The sequence below is a fragment of the Haliotis cracherodii genome, unplaced genomic scaffold, assembly GCF_022045235.1.
Source record: "Haliotis cracherodii isolate W230 unplaced genomic scaffold, xgHalCrac1.p SCAF_10, whole genome shotgun sequence".
Lineage (NCBI taxonomy): Eukaryota > Metazoa > Mollusca > Gastropoda > Lepetellida > Haliotidae > Haliotis > Haliotis cracherodii.
This window is the reverse complement of record NW_027266265.1, coordinates 27,047,769-27,062,997: the sequence shown is the minus strand read 5'-3', so window position 1 is coordinate 27,062,997 and position 15,229 is coordinate 27,047,769. Positions and strand designations below refer to the sequence as shown.

At 38.7% G+C, this 15,229-nt stretch overlaps 1 protein-coding gene across 3 annotated transcripts in view; it reads right to left on the bottom strand.

The window, feature by feature from the left end:
- LOC139454222 (uncharacterized) overlaps nucleotides 1–15,229 on the bottom strand; it is a 40,194-nt gene that overhangs the window by 11,961 nt on the left and 13,004 nt on the right. The window contains exon 1 of one of the 3 annotated variants that reach the window (XM_071235802.1): nucleotides 9,797–9,985. The exons of the other annotated variants lie outside the window; for them this stretch is intronic. The gene's annotated coding sequence lies outside the window, so the exon portion shown is untranslated. Of the gene's footprint in view, nucleotides 1–9,796; nucleotides 9,986–15,229 lie in introns of those variants that run through there. 3 annotated transcript variants of the gene reach the window in all.

Here is a 15,229-nt window from a genome sequence, read left to right as displayed (position 1 = left end):
GGGCCATCTTGAAGTTCGGGAACTGATACAGCGTGGACCTTGTTCCTATAATCTGATAGCATTACCTGTTCACAGACAAGCTATCACAGGGCTCAATAACTAGGCTACCAATATTGCCTACTCTGTACTGAAAACATCCAACATGGAAAATAAGTCACTATATTTCCTTCACTTTCAAACAACATGACAGTTAGAATTTAATGAGGGCTTAAACAGGTATATGTGAACAAGTTGAAAAGACATATTTGAAACAAGGGGAACATGAAATTAAATGATCTCCCATTGAGTGTAATTATGAAGGCGTCAGCAGCAACTGATGCATGTCAATTCATCAGTTCTTATATCCATGCCCTTACGTGACTCAGCACTTCGCTACAATCCATTCAAAGCAATATTTGATAAAGTTTACGATTCCGATTCATCCTGACTAAGCTTTGCATTTACTGCTAAAGCAGTTGTATCCTTGTTTCAATTTCCCGATAAGGTTTCAGGTTTCTGACTCGTCTGACTTTGCCGAGGAAATTTTAGTGCTGAATAAGCCTGAAGCTCTAATTTATTATACTGCCACCTCTTTCCTCAGTCTTATCTGTGCCGATCACAATCCACAAATAAATGTGTCATATTTTTCCTCTGAACTCTGAAACTGTCCATGAATCAGCAGTGTCCTCGTTTACCATACCCACTCATACACTGCACTCATGACCATGACCTATCCAGGCCATAACTCTTTAAAAACATGCAACACTGAAACATGTATGAATGTTGAACAATAGCACCTACAGGCATGTGGAACCATAGTACTTACAACATACTCAAATACTCATTTCTGTAAAAAAACTATTTTTGTAAAATAAATTTATGTACATATTGTTAATGCCATGGAGGTCCTTGTGTCTAGAGATGGTGAAGAAATGGACTTAAGAATTGCAGTATGCTATAGACTAGAACACAAATGAAAAACTATTTCCAGAATGCTTTCCAGCATAATTATGTGACAGACATATATTTCTATTATCTTTCAAACAACCCTTTCAAAAGTCTTTGAATTTTGTCAAAGTATTATCCAATTATTTGTTCTGCATAACTTGTGTTGGTCATGTGGAATAACGTTTATTTTCCTGTATCTCACACATCGATGCTGTGAATAAGGAAGCAGGTCATGTCAGTGGAGGACTCTGGCATGTACGCCAAGTACCACCTAGTGAGTCTCGTCCACACCAATACCGGGAAACTCACAGCTTGTCTTTGGGAAAGATGTTCAAAGGATAAAACATTTTTAACAGAGCTAGTAAGAAAGTCTTCCTTGTTAAAACCAGGAAAAGATACTGGAAACTGAGAATATGTAACTCATCTTATTCTCCATGCTGCTTTCACAGGCAGGGAGCAAAGTGAGGCCACATCGCACCTGAAGGTATGGGTTAAAGCCGATCATGGAGGTGAGAGGGTTAAACACTGAGGAGGCGACATCCAGGAAAACACCCCTGCACATGTGGCTTAACCACCAGGACACCTACACTTGAATGTTCCACCCCACTGTACAGAATTCAGGTTAAATTCATAAGACATGCTTATAATTATATTTGAGGAGAAAAATATAGAATTTCACATTTCCCAAATAACAAAAATCAGGAAAGTTTAAACACTGATCCTGTTTGGAAAACAAACATTGGTTGAAATATTGAAGATAGTTTACTCAATGGATTCACCTGCTTTGTTCTGTCAAAGCAACATTTCGTTACAGGTGCTCATACCTTTATCAAGCATTTGTACCACGTATTGCAGTGAAAGAATAAAGAGGTTGAAATCCACAACACAACTGTGTCTTCACTGATGCTACAGCTTCTATACTATAGGTTGAAGTAGCAAAAACATTAACATTGTCCCTCTGTAAAGTTGACAGAGACATTCTTCATGCATGTAATATACAGTCAGAGTCCCACACTTTCTTATTGATCAACTGTAAAATGGAATAAACCTGCATCAACAAACTATCTCCTGACTAGTGTACAGTGTAACTAACTTCCATGCACACCAACAAACAACACCAGTGTAACATATCCACTACATCTTGGAATGCAGCAACTCAAATCTCCTAAGTCCACCATGCATAGTTCTGCCTGACAACAAAAACCTTGTTCATGAGAACTACACATACATAAACTAATTATTTCTTTAAGCGTTCCTCTCCAAATCCTAGGCCCAAGACTTAAGAAAGTGACATTTCCTTAAAGTTCTACCAAAATACTTTAAGAAGTTTTAAACTTTAAGAAGCAGTACTTACATGTTTTTTGGAAATGTCAGAGCCAGGTATTGTTCGCCAAGCTTAACGTATGGCAGAGACAGGCACCTGTTCTATGCCCCGCACAGGGAATCAGTCTGTCGCCTTAATCCTCTAGGACATGACAGAATTCAAAGTCTTTAAAGTCTATATATAAACCCTGAAGCATCCTCTTTGTAGTGGAGACATATATAGCATTCCCTCCTTATACCATGTCACCAGCCATCAAAACACTTTCATTATAGCACTGCCCTGGAGAGGTGGGTAAATTCACTTCCTTGTATTGCCATCCCATCTGAGTCTGAGCACTGTGAATGTCGCACTTATTTCTTATTCCATGTCCTCTATATAACCCTCAACTTCGGGTCCTCATTATAAGGCACAATATCAGGAAGAGTGACACTGTCCACAAACTAAACAAATATTAACAAGCACAGTCACCTTAGTTAGTAGTAGTATTCAAACAATAGGTACCATAAACATGATTAAGATTCAGTTTGGCACCTGGGGAATTAAGGCTAGGATTCCAGGTAAGGCAATAAAGGTAAAACAATAGAAAGCAAAAGGGGCGAGACAATTGTTGAGGCAGACTAAGCTGGTGTGATTATCTGCCATGGCTGCTGCCATCCCCACTATAGCATTACATAATCAACTACCCCCAGGCTGTGTTCTCCCTGGCCCATGATTTACTGTTCCGGCTTAATGGGTGTAATAATGCTTCAGTTGTCATTGAGATAAGAAAAATACTAATACATTTACCCCATCTTTCAACATGATTATCTGCACATCCGATATTTATCATTTATGCCTAGAATTAAATTGTCTTCAATTGATTATTATTTCCACACTTTTATGATAAAAATTGGTATAACTTGCAGCAAGAAACATCAAATTTACTTGTCATTCCAAATAGTTCATTTAAATTTCTGCCTTGTGAATTCTGAACTTATATACATATTTGTTCCCTTGAAAAGTTATGTATTACAATATTTTTCAGATCTGACTTGATGTTTCTTGTAGAAACATGACAATATCCCTCTACACCCCTTCTACTTCTATATCATCTTAATCTAGGATGAGGGAGTAAAGCTCCATTGTTCAATGACATCAAAGTATGAATTAATTTAGTTTCTAGCCAGGTAAAACAATCATGCGAGCCCAGGTATCACATGACGGCTCCCACTCAGTGAATACCTCCACAACCCTTGTAACAATAGAACAATGCAGTATGCTAAACAGCCAGTGCCTAATCTGGCATCCCACACAGGCACATGAGTAAAGTTCAGTGGTTCTCGCTGTGACAGGCTGCGATGACCTGGGTAGCCAAAGTCTGCAGAACCAGATCGGAGCTCTACGTGAGCAGAAATACAGGCAGAGGATCATGTTCATGCTGAACACTGTCACATGTAACATTACCATCAATTGTTCCAACAAACTTTCTGCCCTATCCTAGATGCTGCTTTCAAAACAGATGGAAAAAATTATTTACTGTCCGCCTAAATAGCTGGTATTTTTACATCCACAATCTGGGATGGAATTTCAACTGCAAGTTTTCCAGAGGTTGAAACACTCCTGTTTCAAAATAACATTTTCACATGCCTTGAACATTGGAATAGACATTCAATGACTCAATTTTCGCTTGTTGCTTACACCAAATCTCATTCACCTGTAGAAATTTTGTCTTTAAAACAAAACAATCTGATGACATACACTTCATCATCATCAAACTAAAGGACCGGTCCTTTATCATGGGTGAGGTGGTGTTTGGGGGGTGATCAATCTTAGGACTGTATCATATTATGCTGACCTCCCATTTTTAAGTAACTTCCATTCATACCCAATAGGTGTGATAGATTTTGGTGACCCCTCCCGACATTCCATTTGTATGGGGTGGTTTTACTTCAATGTCATTACTTCATTTTGATGAGAGAAAAACTTATCAACCAATCAATTTGTGTGTTTGTTGTTTAACACCACACTCAGCAATATTCCGGCTATAGAGATGGAGGTCTGTAAATAATCAAGTATGGACCACACGATCCAGTGATTTACATCATGAGCACTGATCTACGCAATTGGGATATGATAACATGCATCAACCAAGTCAGCGAGCCTGGCCAATTGATCCTGTTAGTTGCCTCTTTTGACAAGCATGTTGCTTGCAACATGGGTTGCTGAAGACCTAATCTACCCCGGATGTTCTCAGTATCAGATAATCTAAGTGAGGTGAAGGCTAGTTTTAAGGTATTTGTGTTCATTCAATTGATCACCTAAGTCATGTCAGAAGAGTATTTGATTGTCTAATCTCTAGCTGGTTTATCTCTCTACACACTTGCTGTAACCACCATTACACTGCTGTGGGATGTGCTACACAACAGCATGCTCACCTCATGGGGTTCACTCCAGTATCAGATTTCATTTCTGTAAGTCCTGCATATCCGGGTTTTACCGCACTGAATACTGCATGTTATACACATTGGGAATACACACAAATAATTAACATTGCAAGTCCTGTGGGATGCAAAAAGAGTATGTGTTGGAATAATTAAATTGATCGAACTGAAGACGGCATGTTACATAAACTGACTCTGGTAACTCAATGTTTAGTGTGAAATGGTCGAACCCCTCATCAAGTAGGCTTGAGGCTTCTGAGCATGTACAATGATTATAATTTTTTTATCGAGTCACATATTCATATTTGGGAGACCCATGTTCATGCCTTGCTCCCCCTCAAATGTATTACTCAGAGTCCCCAGATTCAAAATCGATATACCCAAGTAAATCCCTGTGCATATGAGGAATTTCAATTTTCAATTGTTGTCATTTACATTATTTGGGGGGAACAAAAGATCTCAGCTGGAGTCATCTGTAGTCTTGACGTGAGCATCACCTCAAACAATGTTCCATTATGAAATACAGGCAGGTACATTAATAATGTAGCCCGGTGATGTCTGCTGACGAAGACATCAATCCTTCACGCTCCTAATGCTGACAACCCAGAGCACATGCTACCAATATCAACCCCTACACCGAAACAGACACCAGTAGAAATAATGATAGAGTGTGAATTGTTTCCATTCTTATGATGGGAGATCATGCATTCCTTAATAAATCTTTGTCCAAGAAACTTAAAATCTATTGAATCACTAAGGGGAACATTTGCCAACTGTGTCAGGTGGTGCAGGAATAGTTCTCCATGAAACATTACACAAGTTCTTTCATCTACCATCAAATACTTGATTTAGGAGAGAAAAAATAACCACGGATCCAGAAAGATTTTGAGTTAAAAATGGTATGACCAACTTTGCATCATCATTCACTGAGGCTCAATCCTGATCACTTTCCTTGAATTCACCAGTCAGTGTTGAGACTTTTATACATGACAAACACATCAATGCCTCTCATCCTAACAGAATCATAAAAAGACTTAAAGAGACATAAGTCCAGTGAATTGTGTTCAGCCCTGATTACTGTCCTCTCTTTCCCAGCATGGTCCCTCAATCTCTACCATCACACTTCCTGGCTGGGGCACCAAGTGCTCTCTTTATCCCTGGTCCTACCAAACATGCATGTTGACGACTCTACTGGTCCTTATTGAGACGCATGACCCAAGTCTTCTTATCTGCTTCCTTTTGACTACAATGGCCATGAAGCCATGAGACTGCCAACCCCTCCCTCTCTCCCCCACAAACTGGCTGCTTCAAGTGGCTAGTCTGTTTGAACAACATTCTCGGATGTACAGACTTAACCCCTTCCCTGTTACGTAACGCTGCCCAGCATGCAGTGCCTCAACTTAAATTCTGTTGTAAATCTACCTAACCTCTCAAACATGATATAAAGTTGGTAACCTCTGATCCGTACACTGGGATACACCTCCAACTTTCATTCAACAACTGATTCAGTTTTCTTATTCATTTGAATTTCAAGAATATCTTCAAGTCATAGGTTTTTTTAACTTAATCAAATTACTGAATACAAGTTTTGACACTGTACAGTTCCGCTAGTCTGAGACTAGTGATAAATAGCAAGGACTAATAGTCTCCAACCAGAATGTAGTAGCAACAAATAAATTTGTGCAAATGAAAAGTGGATTACTTGGATTTAGCCCATGATGTCTACCCTTGCTACAGGCATTGTCCTAATGGTGCATATGAACAGTTTGAAGAGTGACTGCAATGTTTTGCCTAAGATCATGTTTTGGGTTGTCCTTGAAAAGGGGAGATTTTCTCCAGGACTACCTTCAAGTCAACAATCCATGGAAATGGACTAAACTTATGTTTACAGATATCCTTGTGAAAAACATGAACAACTGAGAGTGATATTCAATTACATGTTGTCACAAAAACGTATTTTAAAAAATCTCAGTAGACAGCTTTTGTCATGACTTAATTTATCCTTTTCTTCATCAAAAGCAAAATGTCTGTAAAATACATGACTGTGGTGAGACAAAGCGGTCCAGGAGGAAGATAGAAACGAATATAAAACATATTCATTACCGGTACAAGCACTTTCAAGAGTTGTGCAGCACACAGCAGTATGCTAAACCAAATAGGCAATTGCCCTTGATGCCTGGAATGTGATATTTTCTGTTAAGCAGAAACTGATAAAAGATTTATCATGAAGGAAACAGGGAAAAGACTACCAGAGAGTAAATATTTCCGTGACTATATTTGACAGGTTGTAATACAAGTTCTTAACAGGAAATCATCTGCGATTTAGAGGCACTTACTAGTTATCTTATCATGGATGTTCAGTCCCTGGAACCTGCAAATGTAATTACTCATGCACAATTAACTTCCCTGTGCCCTCCCTGAACGTCACATAGGGAGGGACTGTTGACCCCACTTCAATGCAACTTTCTAATGTTTCCATTTCAAGCATGCAAAAAAAATAACCTTATGTGCACGATACAAGAATATTTAGTATGTCCACATTTAACCTGACAAAGACTTGACCCTAGTCAGCTGGTGAGTTCTGCTGTGAAATTCAATACAATGAATAGTTCTCTTCAAGAATTGACTTCTCATGTATGCGGGACCACTTGGTCGAAGTTTCCACATATGATAGATACATGAAGCCAGATATAAAATAGCATCAGAACTATCAACTCCCAACCCTTCAGTAAATAGTCTGTGACTTTAGCCAGTAGTCCCAGGCCTGAGTCGAGTCAAATTCTGTTAGTTCAAATAAGCTCAGCTACAATTGTCCTTATGATTGCACTAAACTCTACTAAAAATGATGCTTTAATAGCGCCATGTTTGGGCTAGTAGAAGGAAACATTTTAGCCCAGACTAAGTAAAATTCCTTTCATAAGCCAATTAACTAGTTAGTGACTTGTAAATCAAAAGTTGTATATTTTCTAGTTCCCTAGTAATAAATCAATTGATTCTAAAAAGTGTTAAGTCCGAATAACATAGGAAATGGCTGATGGTTGGGCTTTACCGGTACTTACTTTCCTGTCACTGATTTCACCAGAGAAATGTTACTGGTATATATATAAATATTTTTCCATGACTTTATAACACGTTTCTATTTCCAAAACTATTTCAGGCCTGTTAAAGCATGAGTAGACTTCCATGACTATTCCAGTCTTTCCTGACCCTTATGAACCCTGTGTAAAAGAGAATGCCACCCCCATAATTCCATGACTTCAAGTCATGAGCACACAGAGTGAGGAGAGAAAACCTGACAACAATGTTATCTATCAAGTCCCAGGAACAGAGGCTTGGACCTTGATAAATAGAGGGGACACCTCCTGTCCTGAAATCTACATGCCAATACACTGGTCCCATTCCTGGCTCCCACACCTGCAGTGCACTTAGGATAGCTCACAAAGATTTGTATTTCAAAGAGAACTAGGCATTCTTCTACTGTGTGGCACATTAACAAATTAAAAGTTGTGAGTTTTTTATGAGGTCTGGGGAAGCAATTTAGACAGGATGAAAACTTGTTACATGATAACCTAAAATATTAAAATACTGGAAGACAAATATTGAAATGGTTCATGATAATAAATATCATCAACATTATTGTGGTCACAGAAATCACTATTTCAGCCACTACCATTTTAGCAGATTGTTTATTATTCTAATTCTTAAACTAAAACTTAACCATATTAAACATTAACATATCAAGTATCTACCAGCTTACTTAACTCAAACTTAGAAAGTTCTCATAAATTGGGATCAATATTATAACATCATATATGATATGATTAGATAGCGCTACATTCTGATGCCAAGTTTCGTATTACACTGGATGTAGTCAGGCTGTTTCCTATTCTTCACTTGGCATTAAGACTGGCAGAGACAGCCTGGTGAGACATGGCAACATATGCTTCTTTCTCAACCCAATATAAAATCTGGAATAATTTCAAGTTGCTTTGCAACAGCTGCAGACAAAGCCACCTTTCCTGTGGAGACAGAAATTAAAGCCTGTTTGTGGGTGGGGCAGCAGTGACAATCAAACTCCTCCTTCCACAGGCTGTTCTGTGGCTGCTTGAAACGCATGTCACAGTGACAAACCTCAATCTTATATCAACTGTCCCCCTTACATTTCTAGGTATATATAGGAAACTGGTTTTGTGAGTGAGAATTGATTCTAACAGATGAGAATTAGACGGCAGTGAAGGAAAGCCAATCAATAACTTGTGCCTATCATAGCAGAGCAAATATGCTGGTATCAACAAGTGGCCTTTCTGCCTACCAGCCAGCCGACAAGCCTGGGAATGAGGGGGGCTACTAGTGACTGAACACCAGGAGGGGGATGGTAGCAGAGTCAACGGAGCTCAGCCTGGATCTGCCACAGGGTAGTCCAGGAGGTACTCGCAATGGTATTATCAGAAACCAGGTCAGGTCTCCATTACTTCTGAGTCACAGCATTTCAAACTCCTATCAAATACTTTTCTCCCTTTAGGCCTCACAACGGATAATGATTTGAGATGCAGGCAACCATAGAAATCAAGAATCTAACTCATAAAATATGTGTGGCGACCACATTTCCTGGTAATGTTGTTGATAACGTGTATAAATGTAGGAGCACCTGGGTGCCCCCATAAGATTTGGCAGGTACAACAGATGCCCCTTATAATAAATACACCTGTAGCTTGCCCTTTCATCCAATGACATTGATACTTCAACATCGAGCAAACATAGCATCATACATGCACCCAATTGCCTCATTATAAGACTAACAATGGCACAGCTATATAAACCAAGTAGGGAATAAAGGTAGAAATAAAACAGAGAATAAACAGTAGGCAACCAGCTCAGTTCAGTAGAACAAAGAGCCACAAGATCAAAGACAGTGGCTGCTTGACTTGAGGGCATTATAGTGAGGCAACACAGGAGAGCTGTACAGGTGGGAGTGTCCCATGAGTTGAGTCCATCATTCTAAGAAAGTGACTGTGTCACATCACAAATTCCTTTTAACTTGTACAACTTCAAAAAGTGGTTGTAGCTTCTATCTCAAACAGTAAATACCAAGTGGGAAAGAAAGATTTAAGACATTTAAACTTACCATGATGAAGAGAGAGAGAGAGAGTGTCGTCTGCTAGCAAGTCCGTCTGCTGCCTCTGTGCCTGCTACCTGTGATTATGACCGTGACTCGATTCCGCTTTCCTGTGCTACCTGATTACGTCAACTTAGCCTCGACTGCTGAACAGAATGCTTCATAAATATGTTGGTGTAAAAACTGTATATCTCTTTTAGGCGTACCAACATGTGCCACGGAGCCTCTCCACTTAGTCAATACTAGTTCAATGGCTCTATATTTAGAATCACAAGAGCATGTCAACAGAGAGTCTGGATCCAAAGACTTAAAAAAGTCCCCACAAAAGAATAAGCAGTCTTTCAACAGGCCACTTGCTGCCAAGCCTGCACAATAGAAAGTTTTAATCAGAGAGGTCTGAGCGAATCCTATCCCCGTGTGTGTGGACTGAGGATGATAAACGATAAACCATTGTTGTCGCAGCCAGGCCGGCAGGGAGAGAGACGGTCGGACTTAAGAGACAGGTAGCTGACGAGTCCCGAAATGAATCGAGGTGCTTCAAACGGCTTGTCACATGGTATTCTGCTGAGAGGCAGAGCTAGCGGTTCGCTTAATGGACGACTATCAGGCGTGGAGGCCTGGGACCAACCAAATCCATGAGCTTGGGTCTCATGCTGATAGGATCTGGGCCATACCTGAATTCAATCTCTTTGAACTTTGAGCTGGGACCAGCAACTCCATCTGTGACAAGGAGTAGAGGTCCCTGGGGTTCAGCACAATAAAACCTGGCACCAGATTAACTCAACAGTCTGCAGTTACCTGCTTCTTGCATAACTCCACACATAATTGGCTGGATATAATACTACTTACATACTCATTTACTGGTGCTGAGAAGCCTGAATTTTTCAGTAGCAGTTGTGAGCACCAATTCTTTCAACACAGCGTTTTCCTTTTCAAGAAGAAACCCTATTAATGCTTACTTCTTAATTCATACTATATCATGAAATTCTATTTTTTGGAAAAAATTTCTTTCATGTTTTGAAAATTTCTTGATGATTTGAGAATTTTCAAACCTACTTTAGCTACATCCATAAATGCCAATAAATTTTCCCTGATCAAATTTAACTTTCACAAACTTTAAGTATACACATATTTTTTCCTTCCCTGGACATTTTGCAACCAATTTCAAGGAAGCAGTGAATATACTGTTATCTGAACCTGCAACTTTCACCAAGGAAGGATCTCACTTGCCGGTGGGGGTGTTTCCTTCAAGCATATTTTAAGGGCAATGGCAGTCCCATAAAGCCATGGCTCCCTGAGCTACCTGCAATTAAGCTTGGTTTTATTACAGGTAGAATTCAACAGGTAGCTGTGATTTCATCAGGTAATCACAAACATCACTTTTTCATCTTCAGTTGGGCTAACATCTTTCATAACTTCTGTCTTTGTTGAACATTATCCTTGATAAGAGTAGTCATTTCTAGGCAATGAAAAACAGTCTGTATCTAATTTCAATGTAAATTTGATTTAAAAAAAACGATTTTTTCTAACATCGTAGAAATTCATCTGCCTGAATTAAGTAAGAAGTGATTGATAATAATATCAACATCTAAACACAAAGACACATACACTGCTACCAATTATTCAACATTTAACATTACACAACCAAAATAATGCTATTCACAACCTTTCTGTCTGGTAATTCCACAGTCAAGCAACACAGATGACAAAATTCATCTACAGCAGTTTAACTGTAGTGTATCAGTTTAATCTGGCAGGGTAATCTTGGTACATGAATTACAGTGAGTAGAAAGAGCGCTTGCCATCATATACCTTGTATGCAGTAACAAACATTCCATAGTCTGTACTTTGCTCCATGCTACAGGAAACATGAGCTGTATACTGTCTTGTCTCAATCTAGCCAACTTGTTTTACATGGATCTAATCCCACTTAGTGACACTCCTACCCGCTGAAGACGATCAATATATGAAATAGCGTCTTTCTGCCCCCTCCCAACATTGTACTCTTTTCCTTGCATGCTTAAAAAAACCCACTAAAATGTTCTTTAAACCAAGTGATCTTATCTGCCAGTAAATCAACAGTGAAGCTGCATACTGACATACATGTATAGAGACTGCATGAAAGTTAGTACTAATAGCCCATGATAAAATACTCCTTACTATGCTACTGCCATTAAATACATGTACTCATACATACATGTCAGGACACCCCATGAACATAGAAGTTTTCAATTACGACAGAATTATTACTTTTTACAAAACATAATTAATATGGGATCACCAATCAACACACCAGGGCCCAACTATTGGTCCTTCTCATGACATACAACATATGCAAGATAAATGGAAGAAAATAACTTGTTTTCATGACCAGGCATGGTTATCCCGAAACAATGTGTCTTCAATCAAAACTGTATGGCTCCTCTTTTCACTGGAGAACAGTTTGACGCAGTAACCGAAAAAAGTCCTATCTCTAACAGACATCCAGCCCCCCTCCACCCCTTCCAAGAATAATGGTGGATCCCTAGAATAGATAATTTCTCGCTCAAATCAAATTGTGTTGTTTTTTTCCTTGATTCTTAATTCTTGCCAATCTGTGCCAATTCAATCCAACTCAATTACAGCCACAGTGGTTCTAATTGCCGTGTTGTGAACAGCTACAGCCAATCATCAAACTTATGCTAATTAACACTGTATAACAGCACTGTCTATGACCCATAAAACAAAACTATTGCAAACATAGACTGTCAATCACAATGGTATAAAAGAGCTATCCAACTGCTTGAAAGTCAACAGATGCGATGTGAGATTAAGTCAAGCAACAGAATCAATACTAGGAATCCCTCAGCCTTCACTTACTGGTCATAAATTCAACACCTGTCATATGAATCAATGGAGTTCTATTTTTTCTGTAACTTCAAAATCAGAATTTTCCATTTTGGCAACATATGTGATTGTTTCTGATGAACTTGTGTTATTGATCAGAAATTTATGAAGAACAATGCATCCCCTACATGTGTTTCACACGTTTCAATAAATGAAAAATTACTCCCATTACATGTTTATATATTGAAGTTTTTATAAGTTAAGAAATATTACTTTGCTTAAGACAGACTGATTTGAGTTTAATAATACACCACCATGAAGTTGTTTTGGAAAGACATATGGGGATAGTCATATCTATTCCTGCTTGCACGATGGTTTGTTATATTTGCTGATGGCACCTCCAACACCTAGGTTTGGAGTGATGGGGTAGTCTTAGATATCAAAGTGTTTGCTCCTCATAACAATGACCTAGGTCACCAAAGACTTACCTTCTTTTCTGGGATCTTGGTACCTTCAGACAGGAGTTTTCAGTACCAGAAATTTAGCAATTTCATTTCAAATTTGATATTTTACCTCTATCATAGCTTTCAAATAGAAAAAACAGTAATGTTCGTGAACCAGTACTTGAAGGTATCTATCAATCATGCCATTGAAACCAAGTGATTTAGGAATAAGGTGCTCGGGGAAGATCTACAGACGCCAGTTGTAAACTATTTCCATCATGACTCTTCACAAGCCCTGTCAATATGTCCTGGGGCAAACCGCTATGATATATAACATATCATTGGAATCTGGAAACATATTCAGGAGCCAAATGTTGACAAGTGGCCAGGTTCTAGAGGCATCCAACATGTTTAAGAAAAGCCCTTTCACATGTAGCTGATCAACACTAAACATGATTCAAAACATCACTTACAATCAGAGGTAAACTTTAAATAAATCATCCAGACATCAAGTTCACTCTGGCAGTGTTCCAAGTTCATCACTTCTTTGTAGGTTATTTTGCAAATTATAAATTTCTCCAAAAAAAATCCCAGAAGAGTGACAAGTGAAGGTGAAGGTGTGATAGTCTAACCAAGTATTAAATATTACTAAGATGCATTTCATCATTACCTTTAACAAACTCCCAATTATCATGAAAAGTGTTTTATTCAACATCTGATCCAAAGAAAAATTCAGAGGCAAAAAACTGCTACTTCTTGTGGTACTTGTGATACTGTTATTGTCTACAAAGTCCATAACAAGACAATATGACGAGGAGACAAGGTCCAGCAAAAGTAGAAACACAATTATTGTATGGAATATTTCCATGTCACATGTTCCTCTTGAAATGAAGTGTAATAGACATCCTTTCAGGATCTGAAAATGTCCACTTTGGACTGGCACTGGCAGTGTAATTTGCTAATGGCTAAATGGTTAATTATCTTGTATTGTACCCAGAGTTGAGAGTTAATATAAGTTGGGATTATCACGGCTGCTGACACCATTACTGCACTTCATCATCTGCATCCCAGTCTCAGACAAAAACCAACCAGAATTTGAGTTTTTATATCATTTTCTGTACATTCAAGACACAAGCTTGGGGCGTGTTGCTGAAGTCTGGTGGGGAAACACACCTGGATCGTCCATACCACGAAGCTACATCACTGTCCACCTGTCTTTTCTCAACTCCTATCATGTAGTAGCATATTGGCATTAATACACTGTAATAGTAGTGTTGCATGTGTGAGGTGCTTTACTTGATGTGTATCAGTAGATTCAGTACCATACAGTTCTGGTCTGTTGCTGTATGTTGATATACAGCACATATATCCCATATATTCAGTATGCTTACATTCCATCAGAAACAAAGATTCATCTAGCTACACATCAGGATACTGAGGGTATTTGAAACATTGATTCATCTGATTTATTTATTTGCTGGTTTCTCAAAATACATGAGCCATATCTGAATATTCACCTGGAAAAGTAAGGACCCTATCACCAACTATGACGTGGCTAATTTCCTACAAGGTTTGGAGCCAAGTTTAGCTTCCACTACCGATGTAGACTGAACTATCTTCCTGGTAAACCACCAGTGACATTTTATCCTAGAAGCTGTGTCCTCATCGTCCACCATGATTGATAGAATAACACCAGATGATTAGTTCAGGGTCGGCCACCAGTCAACTGAATCAGAGAGTGCCAAATATTCCCACTTAACTCTCAATCATAACTCAGGCCCATATGCCAAGTGAGGACTTCCCTACGGCCCTTTTAGTAGCTTTCGCAAGTTGTGCATCGTTAGACTGTGCCGGCATTCACAGAAGTTTCAATGATGAGATCAAACTAATATTTCCTAAGCTATATGCATACTGTATGTGATTGTTTAAGTTATTATTTGATTCAGAATCATCCTTTTTAGTCATGCACTTGTTTCAACCAGCCATTGAGACTACACTCCACACTTTACATATTTATAGAAAGTCCTACAAACTGTAAGAATGATCCCAATGTAACCAACTCTCCCATGAAGTCACAGTCCTGACATTTAGTCCCAGAAATAAAGTAATCTTATTTAAAAAACACATCTACACGCAAAAAAAGAAATCCAAATGGAGCTCAGAACAATTCTTA